Genomic DNA, 12524 nt, shown 5'->3' with positions numbered 1-12524 from the left:
TTATGCTAAGGATTGGGAACACCAGTGCTTGGGATGCAGCCCTATGGCAGCATGCCTGCAAGCAGAGTTCCAGCCCCTTCCAGGGCTATCAGAAGATGTGGTGGTATGGCTGAAACCTGCACAGATTCTTGCATTAGTAATAAAGACACAGCTTGGGAAGACCAAGAATCCTGTCTGCAGCTGCTCTAACAAGGTAATAACAGCAACTCCATATAGAGTAATGGAAAGGGAATTATATGCCTGCAAGGTAAATCCCCAGCCTCCTCAGGAAGGAGACAATCCCACATGCTGCCACACAAAGCATAGCTGGGGAAGGTCCAACAGAAGGTCAAGCAAAGTTGAAACCAGCTTTGGTTTCAACACATCCTTTGCATGCACTTTCAGGGGAGTTAAACACAAAAGCAGGAACTTAATTTTCACCCCATGTTCTGGCTTTGTATTTCAGAGAGTTCAGAGCCCTGAAGCAGTTTCTGAGTTTGGTCCCCATCCTCCAGCATTCAAGAGCCTCTGGAACTCTGGACAAGAGTGAACCTACCTTAGCACTGCCCAAGAACAACCCTGCTCCACACAAGACCCACAGCTGCCTGTTCCAGCAATTCATACTCACTTGTGTCACACTCCTCATGCAGGATCTCCCACTGAAATCGGCATTACTGCTTGCAGAAACCTTCAGCATCAGGCACTGCAAATGGTTACAGTGATACCTGAAGCCTGGCATCTTCCTGAAAACAAACTGCTAAAGAATCTGGTCCACTGATGGCTGGAGGAGCTCTGCACTCACTTCAACAACAAGCACACAGAATAAGGGCAAAAAGCTTTCAGTGCCAGCTCTGGTATTCATTTATTAGGCTTTATACAAAACCTTTACTGGCCTAAAGATATTTATCCTTTCTTCTTAAGTTACGTAAGGTTATATAATTTCTTATTTCAGAGCATTTTGGTTGCATCCTCTTCCTACTTCCAAGCTTTTTTGCACCTTCCCAACCCTCAAGAAAATGAGATTTTCAGGCAAAGCAGCTCTACCTCCTAGAGCCACTGCTCCAGGATACATAATAGACTGCATGCCAGAGGCAAGGACAGGAAAAGATTTGGTGTCCCATGCTCAGGACCCCACAACACTGGCCATGCTGCAAAGACAGGGCTAAGGATTTTAAGAACAGAAGCTTGCCTTGAAATCAAAATCCAAGGCTGGGCTCAAACCGCTGCGTCTTCTGCGAGAGGGACAGGAAATGAATCCGATCAACACAGAGACAGGATCTGATAAAGCCAAACTGCAGCTTTGCTAATAGAGGCAGAGATTATGCTGAGAAGAAAAGGCAATTTTATCTCTTAATTCCTTAAGATGCTCCATCCGATCCAAGGCAATCATACCACTGCCTTCTCACTTCTCCCATTAGTTACTCCTTCCAACAAGCAATCAGAAACCCGTTCCTGAAGCACATGGCAGATCAGGATTAAATCCTTTTGCTTAATTGACGTACAGAGGAAATAAGAGATGTTCATTCTTAATTAAGGTCAGAGTCCTCTCCCAAGAAAACCTTTCCTTCCCCCATAAAGGGAATGGAGGTAGAGTACTACAGGAATGAAAGAAAGGAGCATACTGCCTTCACTTACACACAGGAAAAACCAGGGGATCCCAAAATCCTATCAGCCATCAGGTTTTTTTCCCTCCCTTGCAGTTGAATTCACATAGGTTCTTCAGCCATAAAGCCCTGTTGTTACCATGTAGTCTCCCTTATAGGTCTGAAAGGTTAACCTCTAAAAAAACTTGTGTTTAGTTGTCTCTCTCACTCCAGTTTTATAATAATTAGCACAGAATGCAAAGGGAAAGCCCAAAGGCCTTTTAGTTACAAATTTCCATATTTAAGCTAGTTTATCCATTATGATAGACTAGTTTAGTCATAAACCAATGGTTACTAAAGGAAGAACATGCAAAAACATCCCACTGTACTCTAAAAACCACAATGCAAAACCTGAGGCAAAGTGGGGAAAACTCCAACCAAAACACAAGAAACAAAGGCCATTCAAGGAAGTTATCACATACAAACTAGGGAGTAATTATGGGCTTGCTGATGAGCTCACACTCCCCATGCTGGCAAAACGCCTGCTGAAGACTGACACAGGAGATAGCAACAATTTGGCACTAATTGCAGAGCAAAACTAGCTCTAATTTGTGGGAAAAATCCTGGGGATGGGCTTGGATCTATGTGAGTTTCTGCTCCCTGGAGTTAAGCCCTGGGGGCAGGGGACAGTGTCCTTACAGGAAAACATAGGGCAAGACACCAAAGCTGCACAGCTCCCATGGGAAGGGAACAGAACGTACACAGAGATTTCAGAAGTGCTGTCCTCCAGGTCAGTTCAGCCTTCATCCAATGCCTACTGAAGCCCATTAAAGGTTTCTCTACTATTCAAGGGGCTCTGACAAAATCCAAGCAGCCGATTCACAGAAAGTGTCATAAGTAGGATCTGGAAGAGTAACATGAGGAGGGCAGAGTGCGGGAAAGATGATACATAGAATGGTTTGGTTGGAAAGGACCTTAAGATCATCCAGTTCCAACCCCCCTGCCACAGGCAGGGATGCCTCACACCAGGCCATGTCGCCCAAGGCTCTGTCCAGCTTGGCCTTGAGCACTGCCAGGGATGGAGCATTTACCACATCTCTGGGCAACCTGTTCCAGCACCTCACCACCCTCACAGTAAAGAACTTCTTCCTTATATCCAACCTGAATTTCCCCTGTTTCAGTTTGAACCCATCATCCCTTGTCCTACCACTACAGTCCCTGATGAAGAGTCCCCCTCCAGCATCCTTGTAGCCCCCTTCAGACATTGGAAGGCCGCTCTGAGGTCAAAAACATATTCCATTATAAGGGCTTGGTATTTTACTACTGGAGAAACAATGTCTTTAATTAAATCTGAGCTATACATTAACTCAGCCATGCTACACACCCTGTGCAGAGCAGCAGAAGGGTATGAACTTCTACAATTTCCTGGCTTTTGACTGCTTGATATAGTGCAGCATTAAAGTTCACCCTAGCACTTGATCCATTATTCTCTGGTGCTCAGGTTAACAGAGATTTTGATTTGTGCACTTCTGTAATCTAACTTCTACCCTGGACTTTGATTATGAAACAAAAATAGCACCCAGGTCCTTCCTGCCCTGATTTTTAACCTGTCTTTTTTACAACCTGCACCTGCAATAAAAACTTCTTTGCAGGCCAGCCTTGGTTTGTAACTGAAAAGCTGGAGCAACAAAGAGCTGAAAATAGGAAACAAGTAGTCTTGCAAGTTTCTTCTCTTTCTCTTTGCACATTGAAGTTCTTTGAAACCAGGAATTCTGTTTTCATTTTCAGAGCAGTGTTATGACAACCTGTCTGCTGATAGTGCAGTTGTACCTGTTTAAACTTGCAGATAATTTGGTTAAAAGCAAAGAAAATAGGATTGGAATGCAACATATTATTGGTGTAACAGAAAATACCTTGGGACATGTTGGGCTGGCTCCTGAAGCCTCCATTGTGCTCCACTAATGTTGAGCAACATCTACACATACCCTCAAGTGCACCAGAAGAAAGCACCACGTCCATGTAATCACACATTTACTGCAATTCAGCATGCAGTAGAGACCTGCTCACTATAGAAGGAACAAGAGCGAAGCCTTGCCCTGGACCATTGGTTCTGCAAGTTTAACATCTAGTAGAGAAACCACCTCAGAAGAATCCCAACACAATGTCACATTAAGGGAAAACTGACCCTGCCTCTCCACAAGCTGCTGACACTTCAGGCAGTGATGCAGGACAAAAAGGCCTACCTTGTACCTAATGCAACTCCTTTTGTTTAGTTATAAAACTACAAGATTTTTCATTCCTGCAGCTCAGCAGCATCAATTTCAGCCTCTTCTGGCTGGGAACCCCCCACCAGTTGCCAGTCCAGATTTAGTCAAGCCAACCTTCTGCCCACAGAGCTACTCTGCCCTTTGCACATTCTGCATACTCTGCCCTCTGACATTCTCCCATTGTGTCCAACTCCCTCTTCGAGACAGCTTTGCCCTTTCTCCACCTTCACAATATCATTTTGACCCAGCAATGCTCTCCCCTTTGAGAGATCCTGAGATAGAGCACTCCCCATTTCCATTTCATCTTAGGAGATCTTCTCTAAACCTCCATGACTTGAATTCAGTCTGGTTTAGACATGGGCAACCCAAAATGCATGCTGCATCCCAGGCAACATCTCAAGTTAAACTCTATGCCAAATACTATGAGCTAACATCATATTATTCCTTCAAACAAAGCAAATGTTCCCAAAAGCTGAAAGAATAACTAACCCACCTTCACACTGTGACTGTTAAGAGTAAGCAGAGATACAACAGGAGGTAAGCTGAAGGAAACAGAGACCATCTCACAGGTGAGATGCAGCACTGACAGCCAGCGCTCCTGCTTCCTTCTTCCACAGTGGTCAGTAAACTCCTTGCCGCACAAAGACAGATGATAACAGTACCAATATGCCAACAGAAGGGTGACAGACCAGGAGGGTCCCACCACTGGTATCTATTGAAAGATCAAAGATCACCAAACCTAAGATGCTGTGAAGGTGCAAACTCACCCTCTCTCCAGAGCACCAAGGCACTGTGTAAACCCCATCCCCTCTACCCACACTCGAGCATCCTGGTTCCCATTGCAGCACTGGCAGCAGCAGAACAATGCTGGATACAGTTGTTCCCTGGAGCACCCTCCTCCTCCTCCCTGCTGATTCACCAGCCTCCCACTTCAGAGCCTGACCTGTGGGCTATGTGCACTACTTGCTGCTGTCTCCTGAGCCTCTCTACAAACACTGTAACTTCCCCAGACCACAGCTGACACCGACATACCTACACAGCTCCCACCACAGCCAGTGCTGGAGACAGGGAGGCCAGTCGTGTAGGAAGCTTCCTTTCAGCCAGTATGTATTAACCATGAAGTTTCCTACTTCACCACCACACAGAGGTGCTTAGAAAAGCCATAATTAGCTCACAAATGTTACAGTACAAGAAAGAACATATCTCTTAATTAAATTACATCCCCATCGATGACCAAAACCATAATAATTTTGGCAAGTTGTATCAAATTGGATCTTACCTGTCAACATCATTATGTTATCATTCCTGTCTCATGGTTCCTATCACCCACACCTCACGACCTGCCTTGCAGAGGCCATCATCTACTTTGGATTGCACCACATGTAGAGAGATAGAGCTCTGAGCTCAAAGCCTCCAGGCACTGAGCCACACACTAAGCCACCCCAGCACCATAGGATGTTACACCAGAGGAGGTGAGAGATTACAGTTTCTGGGGGGTGGAAAAAGCAACCACCATCCTACACAGTCAGATTGCAAAGGAGGTGTAGAGACTGAACATGCCTGGTGCCCTGCCCGTGCTGCAGTGGGACTTGCTGGGCTGGCAGGAATAGGAGAGGCTGGCACATCTGCACACACCTGGGAAAGGCTGTCCATCCCAGCCTTCTCCAGCAGCAACAGAGGCCTTGCAAGAGCAGCATTGCTCCACAGCCTGGTTTTAATCAGCATTCCTCCCTACATGCTACCCCATGCCATTGGGAAGCACACATAAAGCAGTGCTTGATGCACAGATGCTGGCAGCCAAAAGGAACAGGTCCAGCCAGATGGATCAGTGCTAAAAATGGGATGTAACGATTCCTATTTCTGGAGATAAGAGTGATGCTGCCGGGGTGAACCCAGCCTGCATGCAGGTAGGCAGATGGATCAACCCACCACACTCCTTGAGTACTGCAGCACTACATGTTCTAGCCAGAGCTTTAGAGGCATTGCATGTCCCCAGCTGCTCCTGCACTCCTTGCAGAAACAGGTTTCTATACAGAAAGCGTCACTAATCTCCCCTCTAATGCAGACAAGACCACAGTCATGATTTTGTGCAGAGATCGAGATATAATCTCACCTAGCCAAGCAAGTAAAGTGCAGCTACACGCAGCAGCCCGAGCACATCATACCATAGAGTGCTGGCATGAGATCTCCAATGCAGACTGGTCCTGTTTTAACCAAAAAAGAAAAGCAAAATCCAAGTTGTAACTTCTTCTAACAATGACAGTCAATGCTTCCAGCACCCTAAGGCAGAGTATATCATAGCATTCCATAAACCTGAACCATATGATCACCCAAAAGCACCATCTGACTTTGACGTTTGCCTGTCGAAGTGCTGGAAGTGCTCCCACACCTTCCTACCATCTAAACAAAGCGCTTTGAAGGGATTCAGAGATAAAAAGGGGAGAAGTTCTTGCAGACACTTCAGAGACATCATGATTAAACTTGCAGGAGTATTATTGCCAATACAATTTAGTAGAAATATATATAAATATACATACACAGAGATTTTTCCTATGGAAGAGATTCCCTGGGAGGGTGCTGAGGCGCTGGCACAGGGCGCCCAGAGAAGCTGTGGCTGCCCCATCCCTGGCAGTGTTCAAGGCCAGGTTGGACACAGGGGCTTGGAGCAACCTGCTCTAGTGGAAGGTGTCCCTGCCCATGGCAGGGGGTTGGAACTGGATGAGCTTTAAGGTCCCTTCCAACCCAAACCAGTCTGGGATTCTATGATTTAGCAAGTTCAAAATCTACTTCATAGATCCCACTACAAGACTACATAAACAGGTATGTAAAAGATGAACAGTGTAAGGCAAAACATCAGCTTTTCCTGCCTTGGCAGCATATTCCACACAAGCCTGCCTTTCTGTGCCATATTGTCCCTCATTAAATCTCCATTAGGGATGGCTGGTGGATTGGTCATCAGCTAGAATGTGCCAAGCTTACCAGCTGGGAAACAGAAGTCCAGAGAAAAAAAATGCACTTATTCAAGGTTGCAGACTGACCTACTCCAGTTTGTGTAGTAAGGATCTCAGTTATAAAACAAATAGCTTTATGCTAAATATAGCTAAGGAGCAGCCTTTAAATCACCAGGATAGGCTTCACACAGAGGGCTGACAGAAGCCACTGAGGTAATATAGCACACAGCCAAATATAAGGCTAAAAAGCCCATTAAACACATCTCATGACATAAAGACCTCTCCACATCTTCCAGGAGAGGCCTCTTTCCGGGGAGGTTTGATCTCCATCCAGGGGATGTGCTTGTAGGTCACAAATGGGAGGGATGCAAGGGATGGGAAGTGCTGTTTGTTTCACCAGGCAGCTGCTTTTTGTGCCTGTCAGGATGGCTGAAAAGTTTCCAGCACTAATTGGCAGACACAGGAGTTTTCAGAGCATGATGCAACAGATAATGGGGGAGGAATATGTCAAAGGAAGAAAAAGAACAGACCAGCCAGAGAAAGCCTTTGTTGGTGCCTATGCCAGGACCTGGTGCCTCACTTTGGAAGCCTTCCTCTGCCTCGCCAGAGGATGTGCTGCCAATGAAGTTCATGCTGCAGAAGAAATTGTGTTACTTTTGTCAATGAAACACCTTTGTACTGGTCCTTTGTACAGTAACAGGCAGATATACAAAGTGACAACAACAACAAACAAAACAAAGGGGAAGATACACACTCTGCAGTTCTAACTGAGCTAGACTGGCCAGGGAGGCTGGAGAAAAACCCTCATTGTCCACATTATTCTGTAAGAATAAAAATCTTCAAACCTCTGTCCAGAATTACAAGGATGAAGATGGACCTAACCTGGGACAGATGGATCAGATGATCTCTTAGAAGCTTCTGTCACCCCAATTTGTTGTGAAGCCCTTCCAGCATAACCAACATCTATGCAGTCTTTACCACACCATGAAATAAAATAGGATTCATTTTGACCAAGAGCTCTGGCCCAAGCAATACAACTCTAGTTACACTATCTTTTGAAAGGAACCATGTGAGGGAGCAGAGGGGAGGGATTAAAAAGCACCAAGAAGTGATTAAAAAGTTCCAACATCCACAGAGCATTTCATTCACAGACCTCAAAGGAGGTCAGAACTGCAACACCCATTTGGGGAGAAAGAAATACAGAGAAGATAGATTTTCCCCAAAAATTACTCAAGGAACAGCAGCAGAGATGAATTGCTCGACTCTATCAGGCACCACTGAACATCCAGCCCACCAAAGGACTTGGGGAAGTCTTTCTGAAGTGTTTACTTTATCGACACAGAGTATAAATACTTTTCAAAAGGAAGCATTTGGCTTTCCCAGGCACAAATGGAGCTATCAAGGGAATCAACAGCAGAGTTCAGAACATTAACTCCCAAAATAAACTAAACAAGAACTTCAGACTTCCTTTGTGCTTCAGCACAGATGGGGATGGGGAGATGGGACCTCACAGCTGGCTCAGATTCCACAGCAGGGCATTCCACTGTCTGTGTCACCTTTCTCTACAACTACCCAGGTGGGGAAACACCAGCATAATAAAATAAATCACTGAAAGGGAAGGCTCACCTAATTTCAGTGCCAATTCAAGTCAGCATCATATTTTATTCCATCATGGAATCATCTCATAGAATGGTTTGGGTTGGAAGGGACCTTGAAAATCATCTAGTTCCAACCATGGGCTGAAGTAAAATAATTTAAACCATGACAACAATATATGACAATGTTTGGTTTCATTTCTTCATTTCATTGGTCTTTCTTTGCTTACACTGTCTCTCAAACAACCACGGCTATTGTATAGACAGTTCCACTCATTTAGGAGATAAGAAAAACCACGCCACTGCATGGGAATGATTTCCAAAAAGTCTGATGCAGAACTATTGTGGTTCTGTTTTACAGGGTTTCTTCAGGATGTTTTTCAGGAATAACAGTAACTATCAGTTTAAGGTGCCAGCCTCAGAGTCACATGCAATGAAGTGATTTTTCCACTGGTAGCTACAGCAAGAGCTACTGCACAATCATATAGGAGTAAGAAATTAAATCCAATTACAAGGAAAGTCAATTTGCTTTGTCCTGCTTAGCACTGCAGCTCAACAAAGTACAAAAGACAAACACAGCACACAGGGTCCTCTCAGCAGAGCAAGGGGAAATGCTCCAGGAGCATGGTGGTACTGCAGAAAGAGACTTTGTACATCAATGCACTGACAGACTTCTCTGTTTCTCCGTCAGTATCAGCCACGGAGGCAAGAGCTTTCCCTGGGAAGGACAGCCACATGGAGAAGGCAGGATTAGAGTAGGACTCAGGAAGACCAAATCCAATTTCTTTCTCTGACCTGAGCTTCTGGAGCAACCTTAGACAGTTTGTCAGCTTGATTCATTAACTTACCTAATCTGGTTGGTTTAGAAAACTGACCAGTAAAACAAAGCCCAAGTCTCGCTGGGGTCCAACCATCAGCCTGGACTGATGGTCCAGTACCATCAGTGTACCAAGGTGCTCCCCCAACAAGACCTGAAATTCTACTGTAAATATCACAAGAACAGCAATAAGAGAACAACAGCCAGAGATTGTTGGCTGTCTTTAACTCAGCAGTTGAGCAGAAGGGGAAAAATATGCTTTCTTGCCCCATATCAGCAACTTCCTTGGTTGTTCTTGTGCTCAGACCCCTTGTGAGATAGAGAGGGAAATGGGGCTCAAGGTATTTATAAAAGATGTTTATGAAAAACATCTCTCTGTAAATACCTAGAAGACATCTCTCTAAATCAGTGCATAGCAATGTCTAATGCAGGTTAGCAACAAGCCATGTTTAGGTCTAGCTACCTGTACCTGGTCTTTCCCAGAGCTTTAACAGTACATAAACCTTGCCATGCATTGTATACACTCTGCAAAGTGGCACTGACACCCTGTATCTGGCAGATGGAACTTGCTTTTTATATTGTCTCCCATCCTCACCAGAATGATGACACCTCCCTCCCTCCCTCCAACTATTTCTTTCCCTGAGTTTCATGGATAAAGGAAGCATTTTGATAAATAAAACCAGCAACCTCAGGAGGTGGAACCTGCGCCCCTACCCATTTTAACCACCCAGTAACAGAAGGGAAGAAGAACTGGCATGTGTACCCTTACACAGCTGCACCCTTGACACTGGAAAATCCCCCTCTGGGTTCTTCATCATTTCTTCTGCCAGAGCAGAAGCACGAATGGGGAGAAAGAGGAAACATCATGAACTGCTACTTGCTGGAGTAAATGATGGCAGCTTCCAAGGTTAGAGGCCGCAGGAAGCCAAACAGAAGAGAAGCACATACCAACCCTCAGCCTCAGCAGATAATCCAATCCATACTTGTCTTAAGAGCATCTCCTCAGACACACCAGTTTCCCCTTAACTGAAGGCGGGGCCCCCCCCAAGTGCTCCCGAGGTGACAGACTGGTTCCAGCACAGCTTCTCTCTGACGTGCCCATAATGGCTGGTGCCAAGGTTTTAACTTGGGGCTTGTCTCAGAGCTGAACCTTTGAAGTCCTGTACTCTCAGTGATTTCTGGCAGGCACAGTGACAGATTTTCATGAGAACACAGCTGTTTGATGCAGACTCTCTCCATCCCAGCCCTGGCAGGCTGTAAGAGCAGGCAGGTAATGTCTTAAAATGTCAGATCCCACACCCCAGTTTAAAAACTGGCAGATGCAGCATGTTTAAAGCATCACCTCCCCAGCAATGATGGGGCAGGACTGACCCGTGCTGATCAAAGGGGCCATCCTGGAGCACTGCTAGGCAGAGACTAAGGCAAACACACATGGCCATGCACCCCAAACATATCTCACATTACAAGTCACCCTCAAGGAAACACTTCTAGCGAGCAGTAACGGATGGGCTGGTGAAACTTGACATCCATCCCAGCAGGATGAGTTCCTGAGACAAGGTTTGCAGGCCTGTAAGACTGACAACCAACAGAGCAGCAAGTAACAGTCGGCATTGACACACTGCTTTGTCTCCCAGCGCTTCCCAAACGCTGCTGCAGCCCACCTAGACACCCTGCAGATAACACACGCCTCTGCCTCCTTCCCTGGATGCTTCCCCACTTGGACCATTCACTGATTTGCACCAGGAGGTGCAAGAGGCAGAGCCCGCTCCATCCACCCTGCAAATGACAGCAGCCCGACACTGATGGGCCTTCCTCAGCAGCACATCTTGCTACAGACAAAAACCCCATCAAATCCTGCGGTACGCAGCTAATGTCGATATCTGTACCATTGAAGAACAACAACCCAGAGAGGAGACTGAGAAGTCCAGTCTCTCGGAGACAAAAGAGAATTCTCCCCCGTTTCAAACCCAAAACTCGCTCGGCCCCGAGCGATGGATGCTGCCACCCACCCTCAGCTCCATCTTCCCAGCGACAGGCCCTGCCGCTCCAGGGGCTCCGGCGGGTGTTCGCCACCGCACAGCGCCCGGCGGTGAGGCTGTAGCTGCGGGTGGGTGTATGTGCGTGTGCACGGGCGTGTGTGTGCCCCTCCGAGCCGCGCTCTGCCCAGCCTCCGGCGCTGCTGCAGGGACCAGCGCGGCCCCGGCACCGCCCGCACCCGCCTCAGGACGCTGCCTCCCGCCCCGACCAAGGACAATGCTCCGCCGCCGCCAAGCCCTCTCCCGGGCGCACCGCGGACCCGCTCCCCCGGCCGTCGCCCCTCCTTTGTTGCCTCCTTACCGTCAGGCAGCGGCTGGGGAGCCCCGCGCCGCTGCAGGCTGCAGCCGCTGGCGGGCGGCCGCCGAGACCCGCCCTGCGGGGCTGAGGCGGGAGCGCGGCGGGAAGGCGGCGGCGAGGCTCGGCCCCTCCCTCCCTGCTCCCGGCCCGGGGCACGGCCGGGCCCTGCGGCCCGCGCGAACAAAGGGGCCGCCCCGCGCTGAAATCCTCCTGGTTGCCGGTCCCCGGCGCCTGCCGGAAGCGGGGTGGGAGGGTGGAAAGGCAGCGCGGAGGCTCCTCCCGGCCGCAGCCCTCAACATGAGAGCTTTAACATCAGAAATAAGCGAGAAGTGCACCTTGTGCTCGGGCTCCCTGCTCCGCGGCACTCGGTCCGGTCTCGAAGCACACCTGAATTTACGCCGTAGCGGATTTTGACTGATAGGACAGGAGGAGCTGGCAGCGCTTCCTAGAAGGAAGGAGAGCCCAATTACCAGGGATTTTCTGGGGAATGCAGCAAAGAGAAAGCACCTGCAGCCTTGGAAATTCATTCATTCAGAGCCAGGAAGGGTGGGCCCAGCTGATAATCATCACTTGTCCCTCACCACCTCTCTGCTGTAACGCCCAGAGCTGTAGCTGGGCTGACATTAGATGGGGATATAATGGAGCAGGGTGGGAGAATCACAGAATTGTTTGGGTTGGAAAAGACCCTTAAGATCAAGCCCAGCTGTTAACCCAGCATCACCAAGTCCACCCCTAAACCATGTCCCCAAGCGCCACATCTACACATCTGTTAAATACCTCCAGGGATGGTGACTCTACCATTGCCCTGGGCAGCCTGTTCCAATGCCTGACCACCCTTTCAGTGAAGAAATTGTTCCTAATATCCAATAAAAACCTCCCATGGCGCAGCTTGAGGCCGTTTCCTCTTGCCTTATCTCATTACTTGGGAGAAGAGATGGACCCCCATCTCATTCCATCCTTCTTTCAGGTAGCTGTAGAGAGCTCGGTTGTCCCCCCGA

The 12524-nt window shown here is 47.7% G+C and overlaps 1 protein-coding gene across 3 annotated transcripts in view; it reads right to left on the bottom strand.

Moving 5' to 3' along the window:
* CLIP2 (CAP-Gly domain containing linker protein 2) overlaps nt 1–11941 on the bottom strand; it is a 74412-nt gene extending 62471 nt beyond the window's left edge. For 2 of the 3 annotated variants that reach the window (XM_030472325.1, XM_030472323.1), the window contains exon 1: nt 11530–11768. The gene's annotated coding sequence lies outside the window, so the exon portion shown is untranslated. Of the gene's footprint in view, nt 1–11529; nt 11769–11861 lie in introns of those variants that run through there. The other variant, XM_030472324.1, reaches the window with a different exon arrangement.
* Between the last annotated feature and the right edge of the window lie 583 nt (nt 11942–12524).

The sequence above is a fragment of the Strigops habroptila genome, assembly GCF_004027225.2.
Source record: "Strigops habroptila isolate Jane chromosome 13 unlocalized genomic scaffold, bStrHab1.2.pri S16, whole genome shotgun sequence".
In the NCBI taxonomy this organism is placed as follows: Eukaryota; Metazoa; Chordata; class Aves; order Psittaciformes; family Psittacidae; genus Strigops; species Strigops habroptila.
The sequence above is the reverse complement of the archived record's forward strand: the minus strand, read 5'-3'. Positions and strand labels throughout refer to the sequence as shown.